This window comes from Oncorhynchus kisutch, linkage group LG19 (assembly GCF_002021735.2).
Source record: "Oncorhynchus kisutch isolate 150728-3 linkage group LG19, Okis_V2, whole genome shotgun sequence".
NCBI lineage: Eukaryota > Metazoa > Chordata > Actinopteri > Salmoniformes > Salmonidae > Oncorhynchus > Oncorhynchus kisutch.
In genome coordinates, this window is record NC_034192.2 from 63,185,568 (window position 1) to 63,198,858 (window position 13,291).

At 48.3% G+C, this 13,291-nt stretch overlaps 1 protein-coding gene across 1 annotated transcript in view; it reads left to right on the forward strand.

The window, feature by feature from the left end:
• LOC116355026 (fibroblast growth factor 16-like) overlaps window positions 1–13,291 on the forward strand; it is a 59,727-nt gene that overhangs the window by 20,192 nt on the left and 26,244 nt on the right. The gene's annotated exons all lie outside the window — the stretch shown is intronic.

The following is a 13,291-nucleotide window of genomic DNA, read 5'->3' on the forward strand; positions in this document are numbered from 1 at the left end:
TCTCCCCTCCTTCCTCTATTCCCTCCTCTCCTCTCCTAAATCCTCTCCTCACTCCACTCCTCTCCTCTCCTCTCCTCTCCTCTCCCCTTCGTCCTCTATTCCCTCCTCTCCTCTCCTCTCCTCTCCTCTCCTCTCCTCTCCTCTCCTCTCCTCTCCTCTCCTCTCCTCTCCTCTCCTCTCCTCTCCTCTCCTCTCCTCTCCTCTCCTCTCCCCTTCGTCCTCTATTCCCTCCTCTCCTCTCCTCTCCTCACTCTCCTCTCCTCTCCTCTCCTCTCCTCTCCTCTCCTCTCCTCTCCTCTCCTCTCCTCTCCTCTCCTCTCCTCTCCTCTCCTCTCCTCTCCTCTCCTCTCCTCTCCTCTCCTCTCCTCTCCTCTCCTCTCCTCTCCTCTCCTCTCCTCTCCTCTCCTCTCCTCTCCTGTCCTCCATAGCCGAGGGAAGATGTTTTGAGTTGGGGGTACTGGGGGGGATAGAATCAGAAAACATTGCATGCATTTGGGTAGAGGCATACAATTGAGCAGACACTTAGGACTTCCACACATTTTCTTGTAGCAGGTTCTGGATTTTTTTTTGCATTTCATGCAAATCTATGACATTTGCATGATAGAAGAATTTAGCAAAATATTTTTTTTATACCACACAAATAGCCAAATTCAAGATACTGTGCAAGGTAGGATGCAATTGTGTTAATTTATTTGTATCACTAGTTTTCTCATTACTATTGTTGTTGTTACTTTAGGCTCATTTATTCATGTAAGCCAGTTCTTTAAATATTTAAAATGTGTTTCCTTTAATTCTGTTGAGACATTTTCATTGGCTAAATGAAGTTCCATCTGTCTTTTTAAACGTGTGCTCTGTATTTAGTTTAGGCCTTCTGTAGAGCCGACCCTCCCATTAGGCCTTCTATAGGACCGGTCCTCCCATTAGGCCTTCTATAGGACCGGTCCTCCCATTAGGCCTTCTTTAGGATCAGTCCTCCCATTATGCCTTCTGCAGGGCCGGTCCTCCCATTAGGCCTTCTGTAGAGCCGGTCCTCCCATGAGGCCTTCTATAGGACCGGTCCTCCCATTAGGCCTTCTGTAGAGCCGGTCCTCTCATTAGGCCTTCTGTAGAGCCTGTCCTCCCATTAGGCCTTCTGTAGAGCCGGTCCTCCCATTAGGCCTTCTGTAGAGCCGGTCCTCCCATTATGCCTTCTTTAGGATCAGTCCTCCCATTAGGCCTTCTATAGGACCGGTCCTCCCATTAGGCCTTCTGTAGAGCCGGTCCTCCCATTAGGCCTTCTTTAGGATCAGTCCTCCCATTATGCCTTCTGCAGGGCCGGTCCTTCCATTAGGCCTTCTGTAGAGCCGGTCCTCCCATTAGGCCTTCTGTAGAGCCGGTCCTCCCATTATGCCTTCTTTAGGATCAGTCCTGCCATTAGGCCTTCTATAGGATCAGTCCTCCCATTAGGCCTTCTATAGGACCGGTCCTCCCATTAGGCCTTCTGTAGAGCCGGTCCTCCCATTAGGCCTTCTATAGGATCGGTCCTCCCGTTAGGCCTTCTATAGGACCGGTCCTCCCATTAGGCCTTCTGCAGGACCGGTCCTCCCATTAGGCCATCTGCAGGACAGGTCCTCCCATTAGGCCTTCTGCAGGACCGGTCCTCCCATTAGGCCTTCTGTAGAGCCGGTCCTCCCATTAGGCCTTCTGTAGGACCGGTCCTCCCATTAGGCCTTCTGTAGGGCCGGTCCTCCCATGAGGCCTTCTGTAGAGCCGGTCCTCCCCTGAGGCCTTCTGCAGGACCGGTCCTCCCCATTAGGCCTTCTGTATGGCCGGTCCTCCCATCAGGCCTTCTGTAGGGCCGGTCCTTCCATTAGGCCTTCTGTAGAGCCGGTCCTCCCATTAGGCCTTCGGTAGGGCCGGTCCTCCCATGAGGCCTTCTGTAGAGCCGGTCCTCCCATTAGGCCTTCTGTAGAGCCGGTCCTCCCATTAGGCCTTCTGTAGAGCCGGTCCTCCCATTATGCCTTCTTTAGAATCAGTCCTCCCATTAGGCCAGTACAGTCCAGTATTACAGGCTGACACTGCAGGCTACAGTCCAGTATTACAGGCTGACACTGCAGGCTACAGGCCAGTATTACAGGCTGACACTGCAGGCTACAGTCCAGTATTACAGGCTGACACTGCAGGCTACAGTCCAGTATTACGGGCTGACACTGCAGGCTACAGTCCAGTATTACAGGCTGACACTGCAGGCTACTGTCCAGTATTACAGGCTGACACTGCAGGCTACAGTCCAGTATTACAGGCTGACACTGCAGGCTACAGTCCAGTATTACAGGCTGACACTGCAGGCTACAGTCCAGTATTACGGGCTGACACTGCAGGCTACAGTCCAGTATTACAGGCTGACACTGCAGGCTACTGTCCAGTATTACAGGCTGACACTGCAGGCTACAGTCCAGTATTACAGGCTGACACTGCAGGCTACTGTCCAGTATTACAGGCTGACACTGCAGGCTACAGTCCAGTATTACGGGCTGACACTGCAGGCTACTGTCCAGTATTACAGGCTGACACTGCAGGCTACAGTCCAGTATTACGGGCTGACACTGCAGGCTACAGTCCAGTATTACGGGCTGACACTGCAGGCTACAGTCCAGTATTACAGGCTGACACTGCAGGCTACAGTCCAGTATTACGGGCTGACACTGCAGGCTACAGTCCAGTATTACAGGCTGACACTGCAGGCTACAGTCCAGTATTACGGGCTGACACTGCAGGCTACTGTCCAGTATTACGGGCTGACACTGCAGGCTACAGTCCAGTATTACAGGCTGACACTGCAGGCTACAGTCCAGTATTACAGGCTGACACTGCAGGCTACAGTCCAGTATTACGGGCTGACACTGCAGGCTACTGTCCAGTATTACGGGCTGACACTGCAGGCTACAGTCCAGTATTACAGGCTGACACTGCAGGCTACAGTCCAGTATTACAGGCTGACACTGCAGGCTACAGTCCAGTATTACGGGCTGACACTGCAGGCTACAGTCCAGTATTACAGGCTGACACTGCAGGCTACAGTCCAGTATTACAGGCTGACACTGCAGGCTACAGTCCAGTATTACAGGCTGACACTGCAGGCTACAGTCCAGTATTACGGGCTGACACTGCAGGCTACAGTCCAGTATTACGGGCTGACACTGCAGGCTACTGTCCAGTATTACGGGCTGACACTGCAGGCTACTGTCCAGTATTACAGGCTGACACTGCAGGCTACTGTCCAGTATTACGGGCTGACACTGCAGGCTACTGTCCAGTATTACAGGCTGACACTGCAGGCTACTGTCCAGTATTACAGGCTGACACTGCAGGCTACAGTCCAGTATTACAGGCTGACACTGCAGGCTACAGTCCAGTATTACAGGCTGACACTGCAGGCTACTGTCCAGTATTACAGGCTGACACTGCAGGCTACTGTCCAGTATTACAGGCTGACACTGCAGGCTACTGTCCAGTATTACAGGCTGACACTGCAGGCTACAGTCCAGTATTACAGGCTGACACTGCAGGCTACAGTCCAGTATTACAGGCTGACACTGCAGGCTACTGTCCAGTATTACAGGCTGACACTGCAGGCTACAGTCCAGTATTACAGGCTGACACTGCAGGCTACAGTCCAGTATTACGGGCTGACACTGCAGGCTACAGTCCAGTATTACGGGCTGACACTGCAGGCTACTGTCCAGTATTACAGGCTGACACTGCAGGCTACAGTCCAGTATTACGGGCTGACACTGCAGGCTACAGTCCAGTATTACGGGCTGACACTGCAGGCTACAGTCCAGTATTACGGGCTGACACTGCAGGCTACAGTCCAGTATTACAGGCTGACACTGCAGGCTACAGTCCAGTATTACGGGCTGACACTGCAGGCTACAGTCCAGTATTACGGGCTGACACTGCAGGCTACAGTCCAGTATTACAGGCTGACACTGCAGGCTACAGTCCAGTATTACGGGCTGACACTGCAGGCTACAGTCCAGTATTACGGGCTGACACTGCAGGCTACAGTCCAGTATTACAGGCTGACACTGCAGGCTACAGTCCAGTATTACGGGCTGACACTGCAGGCTACAGTCCAGTATTACAGGCTGACACTGCAGGCTACAGTCCAGTATTACAGGCTGACACTGCAGGCTACAGTCCAGTATTACAGGCTGACACTGCAGGCTACAGTCCAGTATTACAGGCTGACACTGCAGGCTACTGTCCAGTATTACGGGCTGACACTGCAGGCTACAGTCCAGTATTACGGGCTGACACTGCAGGCTACTGTCCAGTATTACAGGCTGACACTGCAGGCTACAGTCCAGTATTACGGGCTGACACTGCAGGCTACAGTCCAGTATTACGGGCTGACACTGCAGGCTACAGTCCAGTATTACGGGCTGACACTGCAGGCTACAGTCCAGTATTACAGGCTGACACTGCAGGCTACAGTCCAGTATTACGGGCTGACACTGCAGGCTACCAGTCCAGTATTACGGGCTGACACTGCAGGCTACAGTCCAGTATTACAGGCTGACACTGCAGGCTACAGTCCAGTATTACGGGCTGACACTGCAGGCTACAGTCCAGTATTACGGGCTGACACTGCAGGCTACAGTCCAGTATTACGGGCTGACACTGCAGGCTACAGTCCAGTATTACGGGCTGACACTGCAGGCTACAGTCCAGTATTACGGGCTGACACTGCAGGCTACAGTCCAGTATTACGGGCTGACACTGCAGGCTACAGTCCAGTATTACGGGCTGACACTGCAGGCTACAGTCCAGTATTACGGGCTGACACTGCAGGCTACAGTCCAGTATTACGGGCTGACACTGCAGGCTACAGTCCAGTATTACGGGCTGACACTGCAGGCTTTTCCCCAGTAAGTTTTTATTATTAATTTTTTTATCCACGGACCGGACCATATCTGAACCAATCATACATGTGGACAGTAGAGTAGAGCACAGTACAATACAGTAGACTAAAGTAAAGTTCAGTACAACATACTAGAGTTCAGTACAGTAGAGTTCAGTACAGTAGAGTTCAGTACAACATACTAGAGTTCAGTACAGTAGAGTACAGCAGTAGAGTTCAGTACAGTAGAGTACAGCAGTAGAGTTCAGTACAGTAGAGTACAGCAGTAGAGTTCAGTACAGTAGAGTACAGCAGTAGAGTTCAGTACAGTAGAGTACAGCAGTAGAGTTCAGTACAGTAGAGTACAGCAGTAGGGTATAGTACAGTAGAGTAAAGCAGTAGAGTTCAGTACAGTAGAGTACAGCTGTAGAGTTCAGTACAGTAGAGTTCAGTACAGTAGAGTACAGCAGTAGAGTACACCAGTAGAGTTCAGTACAGTAGAGTACAGCAGTAGAGTTCAGTACAGTAGAGTTCAGTACAGTAGAGTACAGCAGTAGAGTACAGCAGTGGGGTTCAGTACAGTAGAGTACAGCAGTAGAGTTCAGTACAGTAGAGTACAGCAGTAGAGTTCAGTACAGTAGAGTACAGCAGTAGAGTTCAGTACAGTAGAGTACAGCAGTAGAGTTCAGTACAGTAGAGTACAGCAGTAGAGTACAGCAGTAGAGTACAGCAGTAGAGTTCAGTACAGTAGAGTTCAGTACAGTAGAGTACAGCAGTAGAGTACAGCAGTGGGGTTCAGTACAGTAGAGTTCAGTACAGTAGAGTTCAGTACAACATACTAGAGTTCAGTACAGTAGAGTACAGCAGTAGAGTTCAGTACAGTAGAGTACAGCAGTAGAGTTCAGTACAGTAGAGTACAGCAGTAGGGTTCAGTACAGTAGAGTACAGCAGTAGAGTTCAGTACAGTAGAGTACAGCAGTAGAGTTCAATACAGTAGAGTACAGCAGTAGAGTTCAGTACAGTAGAGTACAGCAGTAGAGTTCAGTACAGTAGAGTACAGCAGTAGAGTTCAGTACAGTAGAGTACAGCAGTAGAGTTCAGTACAGTAGAGTACAGCAGTAGAGTTCAGTACAGTAGAGTACAGCAGTAGAGTTCAGTACAGTAGAGTACAGCATTGGAGTTCAGTACAGTAGAGTACAGCAGTAGGGTATAGTACAGTAGAGTCCAGTACAGTAGAGTACAGCAGTAGAGTACAGCAGTAGAGTTCAGTACAGTAGAGTACAGCAGTAGGGTACAGCAGTGGGGTTCAGTACAGTAGAGTACAGTACAGTAGAGTACAGCAGTAGAGTACAGCAGTAGAGTTCAGTACAGTAGAGTACAGCAGTAGAGTACAGCAGTGGGGTTCAGTACAGTAGAGTACAGCAGTAGAGTACAGCAGTGGGGTTCAGTACAGTAGAGTACAGCAGTAGAGTACAGTACAGTAGAGTACAGCAGTAGAGTACAGCAGTAGAGTACAGCAGTGGGGTTCAGTACAGTAGAGTACAGCAGTAGAGTACAGCAGTGGGGTTCAGTACAGTAGAGTACAGCAGTAGAGTACAGTACAGTAGAGTACAGCAGTAGAGTGCAGCAGTAGAGTACAGCAGTAGAGTTCAGTACAGTAGAGTACAGCAGTAGAGTACAGCAGTGGGGTTCAGTACAGTAGAGTACAGCAGTAGAGTACAGCAGTAGAGTACAGCAGTGGGGTTCAGTACAGTAGAGTACAGCAGTAGGGTATAGTACAGTAGAGTACAGCAGTAGAGTACAGTACAGTAGAGTACAGCAGTAGAGTACAGCAGTAGAGTACAGCAGTAGAGTTCAGTACAGTAGAGTATAGCAGTAGAGTACAGCAGTGGGGTTCAGTACAGTAGAGTACAGCAGTAGAGTACAGCAGTAGAGTACAGCAGTAGAGTTCAGTACAGTAGAGTACAGCAGTAGAGTACAGCAGTGGGGTTCAGTACAGTAGAGTACAGCAGTAGAGTACAGCAGTGGGGTTCAGTACAGTAGAGTACAGCAGTAGAGTACAGCAGTGGGGTTCAGTACAGTAGAGTACAGCAGTGGGGTTCAGTACAGTAGAGTACAGCAGTGGGGTTCAGTACAGTAGAGTACAGCAGTAGAGTACAGCAGTGGGGTTCAGTACAGTAGAGTACAGCAGTGGGGTTCAGTACAGTAGAGTACAGCAGTGGGGTTCAGTACAGTAGAGTACAGCAGTAGGGTACAGCAGTGGGGTTCAGTACAGTAGAGTACAGCAGTGGGGTTCAGTACAGTAGAGTACAGCAGTAGGGTATAGTACTGTAAGGTCGTAAACTTATAACTGCGTTATTGTAAACAGCACCACTCCAGTTATTGAACAACATTCTACGAAGACCTGAGTTATTTTAGTAATAACTCAATAACTAATAATCTGAAGATATGAATACTTCGAGAATCAATTGGAGTTCTTTCCCAGAGTAGTTATTTTGTTATTTAACCTTTATTGAACTAGGCAAGTCTCTTAATTCAGAATAAATTCTTATTTACAATGACGGCCTCCTAAAAAGCAAAATGCCTCCTGAGGGGACGGGGGCCTGGGATTAAAAATACAATGTAAATATAGGACAAAACACACATCACAACAAGAGAGACAACACAACACTACATAAAGACCTAAAACAACACAACACAGCATGGCAGCAACACATCACACTATACTATGGTAGCAACACAACATGACAACAACATGGTAGCAGCACAACATGACAACAACATGGTAGCAACACAACATGACAACAACATGGTAGCAGCACAACATGACAACAACATGGTAGCAACACAACATGACAACAACATGGTAGCAAAACAACATGACAACAACATGGTAGCAATACAACATGGTAGCAACACAACATGACAACAACATGGTAGCAACACAACATGACAACAACATGGTAGCAACACAACATGGTAGCATCACAACATGACAACAACACGGTAGCAACACAACATGACAACAACATGGTAGCAACACAACATGACAACAACACGGTAGCAACACAACATGACAACAACACGGTAGCAACACAACATGACAACAACACGGTAGCAACACAACATGACAACAACATGGTAGCAACACAACATGACAACAACACACGACAACACAGTATGGTAGCAACACAACATGACAACAACATGGTAGCAACACAACATGGCAGAAACACAACTTGGTAGCAGAACAAAATAGGGTACAAACATTGGGCACAGACAACAGCACAAAGGGCAAGAAGGTAGAGACAACAATACATCACACAAAGCAGTCACAACTGTCAGTAAGAGTGTCCTGATTGAGTCTTTGAATGAAGGGATTGAGATCAAACTGTCCAGTTTGAGTGTTTGTTGCAGCGCGTTCCAGTCACTAGCTGCAGCGAACTGAAAAGAGGAGCGACCCAGGGATGTGTGTGCTTTGGGGACCTTTAACAGAATGTGACTGGCAGAACGGGTGTTGTATGTGGAGGATGAGGGCTGCAGTAGATATCTCAGATAGGGGGGAGTGAGGCCTAAGAGGGTTTTATAAATAAGCATCAACCAGTGAGTCTTGCGACGGGTCTACAGAGATGACCAGTTTACAGAGGAGTGAGTATAGAGTGCAGTGATGTGTCCTATAAGGAGCATTGGTGGCACATATGATGGCTGAATGGTAAAGAACATCTAGCCGCTATATAATATACACTGAATGTACAAAACATTATGAACTCTTTCTATAACAGAGACTGACCAGGTGAATCCGGGTGAAAGCTATGATCCCTTATTGATGTCACTTGTTAAATCCACTACAGACAGTCAGTGTAGATGAAGAGGAGGAGACAGATTTATAAATCTTTATAAATCAGAGGGTGAATGGGCAAGACAATAGATTGAAGTGCCTTTGAAAGGGGTTTGGTAGTTCTTAATGTTTTGTCCACTCGGTGTATATATTTAACCCACCACCTGGATTCGGTCCAATGTAGAAACATTTGATAAATTTGTAAAATGGCTCTTGAATGTTTGGTACCTACTGGAGAGCTCTTCTTTGTCTACACCCATTCAGCATCGTTCACACCCTCTTAATCTTTAGCCCCGCCCATCTCATTAAGGATTCAAATGTGAGAACACGTACTAAACAGAGTGAGTAAGGTAGTGTAGTAAACAACCAAATATTTCAGGACTAAAAGTGGTGATAATAGTTCGCAGAAAGTAGTAGTTAAAACACACTTTATCCTGTCCTTGGTCTGTATCCTAATCTGACTTTAGTTAAAACACACTTTATCCTAATCTGACTTTAGTTAAAACACACTTTATCCTGTCCTTGGCCTTTATCCTAATCTGATTTTAGTGCAGGTCATGTTGTTCTTCACATTACCGTCTCAGTAAACACACGCTATATCAAATAAAATCTATGTTTATTTGTCACACAGGATACTGAGGTGTAAACGATTACCTGCATAGTGGAGTCTTTTGTTTAGACACGTAGCTAGCCAGCTAAACAATGAAATGTAATCCCAACTCTAATGCCGCATTCAAAACAACCGGGAACTAAATATATATATATTTTTATTAACTCTGACTGGGAAACATCGATTTGAACGGTCATCCACAGAGGGTTCTACATGGAACCCAAAAGGGTTCTACCTGGAACCTAAAAAGGTTCTACCGGGAACAAAAAAGGGTTCTACCTGGAACCTAAAAGGGTTCTACCTGGAACCTAAAAGGGTTCTACCTGGAACCTAAAAGGGTTCTACCTGGAACCTAAAAGGGTTCTCCTATGGGGACAGCCAAAGAACTCCTTTCGAACCCTTTTTTTCTAAGAGTGTACTTTGAAAAACAGTGCTGTTCGCTCAGAATCGCTCAAAAACTGTTTAGCTTCTACAGACAGATTAGCATTTACTTTTCAACTGTGCTTTCCAAATGGTAGGGCTACATTTTTATCGCAATTGTTTTGAAATTTGTGAAAGGCAAACTGACAGTCTCATCCAACCATAGAAATCCAATCCCAAAAAATGGCAGTTCCCATTGACGTCAGGACTGACAGTCATTGCTAGTGTACCCATGAGTTTAACTGTCAGGGTAAAAGGCTTCAAATCATTCTATGGATTATACTGTATCCATGGCTACAGCCTTCTATACGTGGGGGGTTGCCCAGATTTCAGCCTGTAAATGCTTCTGATAAAACTTAATCCACAGCTATTTTTAGAAGCTATTGATCCTCTTTAGCTAAGCGATGCTCTCTGGTATATTTATAATGATTGTATTTCTGTCAGCTCAGACAGGAGTAATATCATTTTTGGGACAATTATTTATTATAGACAAATTTTGGCTAAATTATTTCAATACCTCCAGCGCCTATGCTCTTTATAATCTCCTCTTTACTCTCCTCTATGCTCTCCTCTGTAATCTCCTCTATGCTCTCCTCATAATCTCTCTATAATCTCCTCTATGCTCTCCTCATAATCTCTCTATAATCTCCTCTATGCTCTCTTCTGTAATCTCCTCTATGCTCTCCTCTGTAATCTCTCTATAATCTCTTCTATGATCTCCTCTATGCTCTCTTCTGTAATCTCTTCTATAATCTCCTCTATGCTCTCTTCTGTAATCTCCTCTATAATCTCCTTTGTAATCTCATCTATAATCACCTCATAATCTCTCTATAATCTCCTCTGTAATCTCCTCTAATCTCATCTATAATCTCCTCTATAATCTCCTCTATAATCTCCCCTGTAATCTCCTCTATGCTCCTTCTGTAATCTCCTCTGTAATCTCCTCTATGCTCCTTCTGTAATCTCCTCTGTAATCTCCTCTATGCTCTCCTCATAATCTCTCTATAATGTCCTCTATAATCTCCTCTATGATCTCCTCTATAATCTCTCTATAATCTCCTCTATGTTCTCCTCTTATCTCTCCTCTACCCCTCTACCTCACCTCTCCTCACCCCACCCCTCTCTGCCCCTCCACCTCACCCCACCCCTCTCTGCCCCTCCACCTCACCTCTCCTCACCCCACCCCTCTCTGCCCCTCCACCTCACCTCACCCCTCTCTCCCTCTCTGCCCCTCCACTTCACCTCACCCCTCTCTGCCCCCCATCTCACTTCACCTCACCCCTTTCTGCTCCTCCATCTCACCTCACCCCTCTCTGCCCCTCCACCTCACCTCACCCCACCCCTCTCTGCCCATCCACCTCACCTCACCCCACCCCTTTCTGCCCCTCACCCCACCCCTCTCTGCCCCTCCACCTCACCTCACCTCACCTCTCCTCACCCCACCCCTCTCTGCCCCTCCACCTCACCTCACCCCTCTCTCCCTCTCTGCCCCTCCACTTCACCTCACCCCTCTCTGCCCCCCCATCTCACTTCACCTCACCCCTTTCTGCTCCTCCATCTCACCTCACCCCTCTCTGCCCCTCCACCTCACCTCACCCCACCCCTCTCTGCCCATCCACCTCACCTCACCCCACCCCTTTCTGCCCCTCACCCCACCCCTCTCTGCCCCTCCACCTCACCTCTCCTCACCCCACCCCTCTCTGCCCCTCCACCTCACCTCACCCCTCTCTCCCTCTCTGCCCCTCTACTTCACCTCACCCCTCTCTGCCCCCCCATCTCACTTCACCTCACCCCTTTCTGCTCCTCCATCTCACCTCACCCCTCTCTGCCCCTCCACCTCACCTCACCCCACCCCTTTCTGCCCCTCCACCTCACCCCACCCCTCTCTGCCCCTCCACCTCAACTCACCCCTCTCTGCCCCTCCACCTCACCTCACCCCACCCCTCTCTGCCCCTCCAACTCACCTCTCCTCACCCCACCCCTCTCTGCCCCTCCACCTCACCCCTCTCTGCCCCTCCACCTCACCTCACCCCACCCCTCTCTGCCCCTCCACCTCACCTCACCCCACCCCACCCCTCTCTGCCCCTCCACCTCTCCTCACCCCAGCCCTCTCTGCCCCTCCATCTCACCTCACCTCACCCCACCCCTCTCTGCCCCTCCACCTCTCCTCACCCCACCCCTCTCTGCCCCTCCATCTCACCTCTCCTCACCCCACACCTCTCTGCCCCTCCACCTCTTCTCACCTCACCCCACCCCTCTCTGCCCCTCCACCTCTACTCACCTCACCCCACCCCTCTCTGCCCCTCCATCTCACCTCTCCTCACCCTCCACCTCTTCTCACCTCACCCCACCCCTCTCTGCCCCTCCACCTCACCTCACCCCACCCCTCTCTGCCCCTCCACCCCACCCCTCTCTGCCCCTCCACCTCACCTCACCCCACCCCTCTCTGCCCCTCCACCTCTCCTCACCCCACCCCTCTCTGCCCCTCCACCTCACCTCACCCCACCCCTCTCTGCCCCTCCACCTCTCCTCACCCCACCCCTCTCTGCCCCTCCACCTCACCTCTCCTCACCCCACCCCTCTCTGCCCCTCCACATCAGGTTATTCATATCGTTGATCCTTAGTGGACCTGTAGCAGGAACCCAGAAGAGAGATGAGTAAAGATACCGTGTGCAGCTATAGAGGACTTCTGTGTTGTACGGGTTGTCATAGAAACAACTAGACCAGCGCAGAACAGACAGGCATGGTGTTTACCTCTCATGACTCTGGGCTTCTAAGAAATAGTAAAAAGTCTTCCCAGGTCCCATAACTCATCCGTTCCCTGAGTTAGGACGAGATAGGAACCTTCTCCATTTAGTTTTAGAGACGTTAAAATATTTACATATTTTACCAAGTTCACTAAGTATACACAGTCAGGACTATTTGCAGGTTAGCTCACAGGGTGTATGTGAGGCTGAGGTGGCCCTGATGGACGGTTTTTAAATACTTTGATACACAGCTGAATTTCTGGTTTTAGATTAAACCTTTAAAGTGGCAATATGCACATTTCTGGGCGACCCAATCCAATACACCTAGAAATGTGAGTTATAGATCTGTCATTCTCATTGAAAGCCAGTTTAAGAAGCAGTAGGTCTGTTCTATGTGCTCTATTTCTATGCTTCCCATTCTTTTTCTTTTGTACACCAGACTCAAACAACTGAAAATACATTGATTGAGGTTATGGAACATATATGGTTCAATGATTCAGTGGTTTAGATGGTTCAATGATTCGGTAGTTTAGATGGTTCAATGATTCAGTGGTTTAGATGGTTCAATGATTCAGTGGTTTAGATGGTTCTATGATTCAGTGGTTTAGATGGTTCAATGATTCAGTGGTTTAGATGGTTCAATGATTCAGTGGTTTAGATGGTTCAATGATTCAGTGGTTTAGATGGTTCAATGATTCGGTAGTTTAAATGGTTCAATGATTCGGTAGTTTAGATGGTTCAATGATTCAGTGGTTTAGATGGTTCAATGATTCTCAGTGGTTTAGATGGTT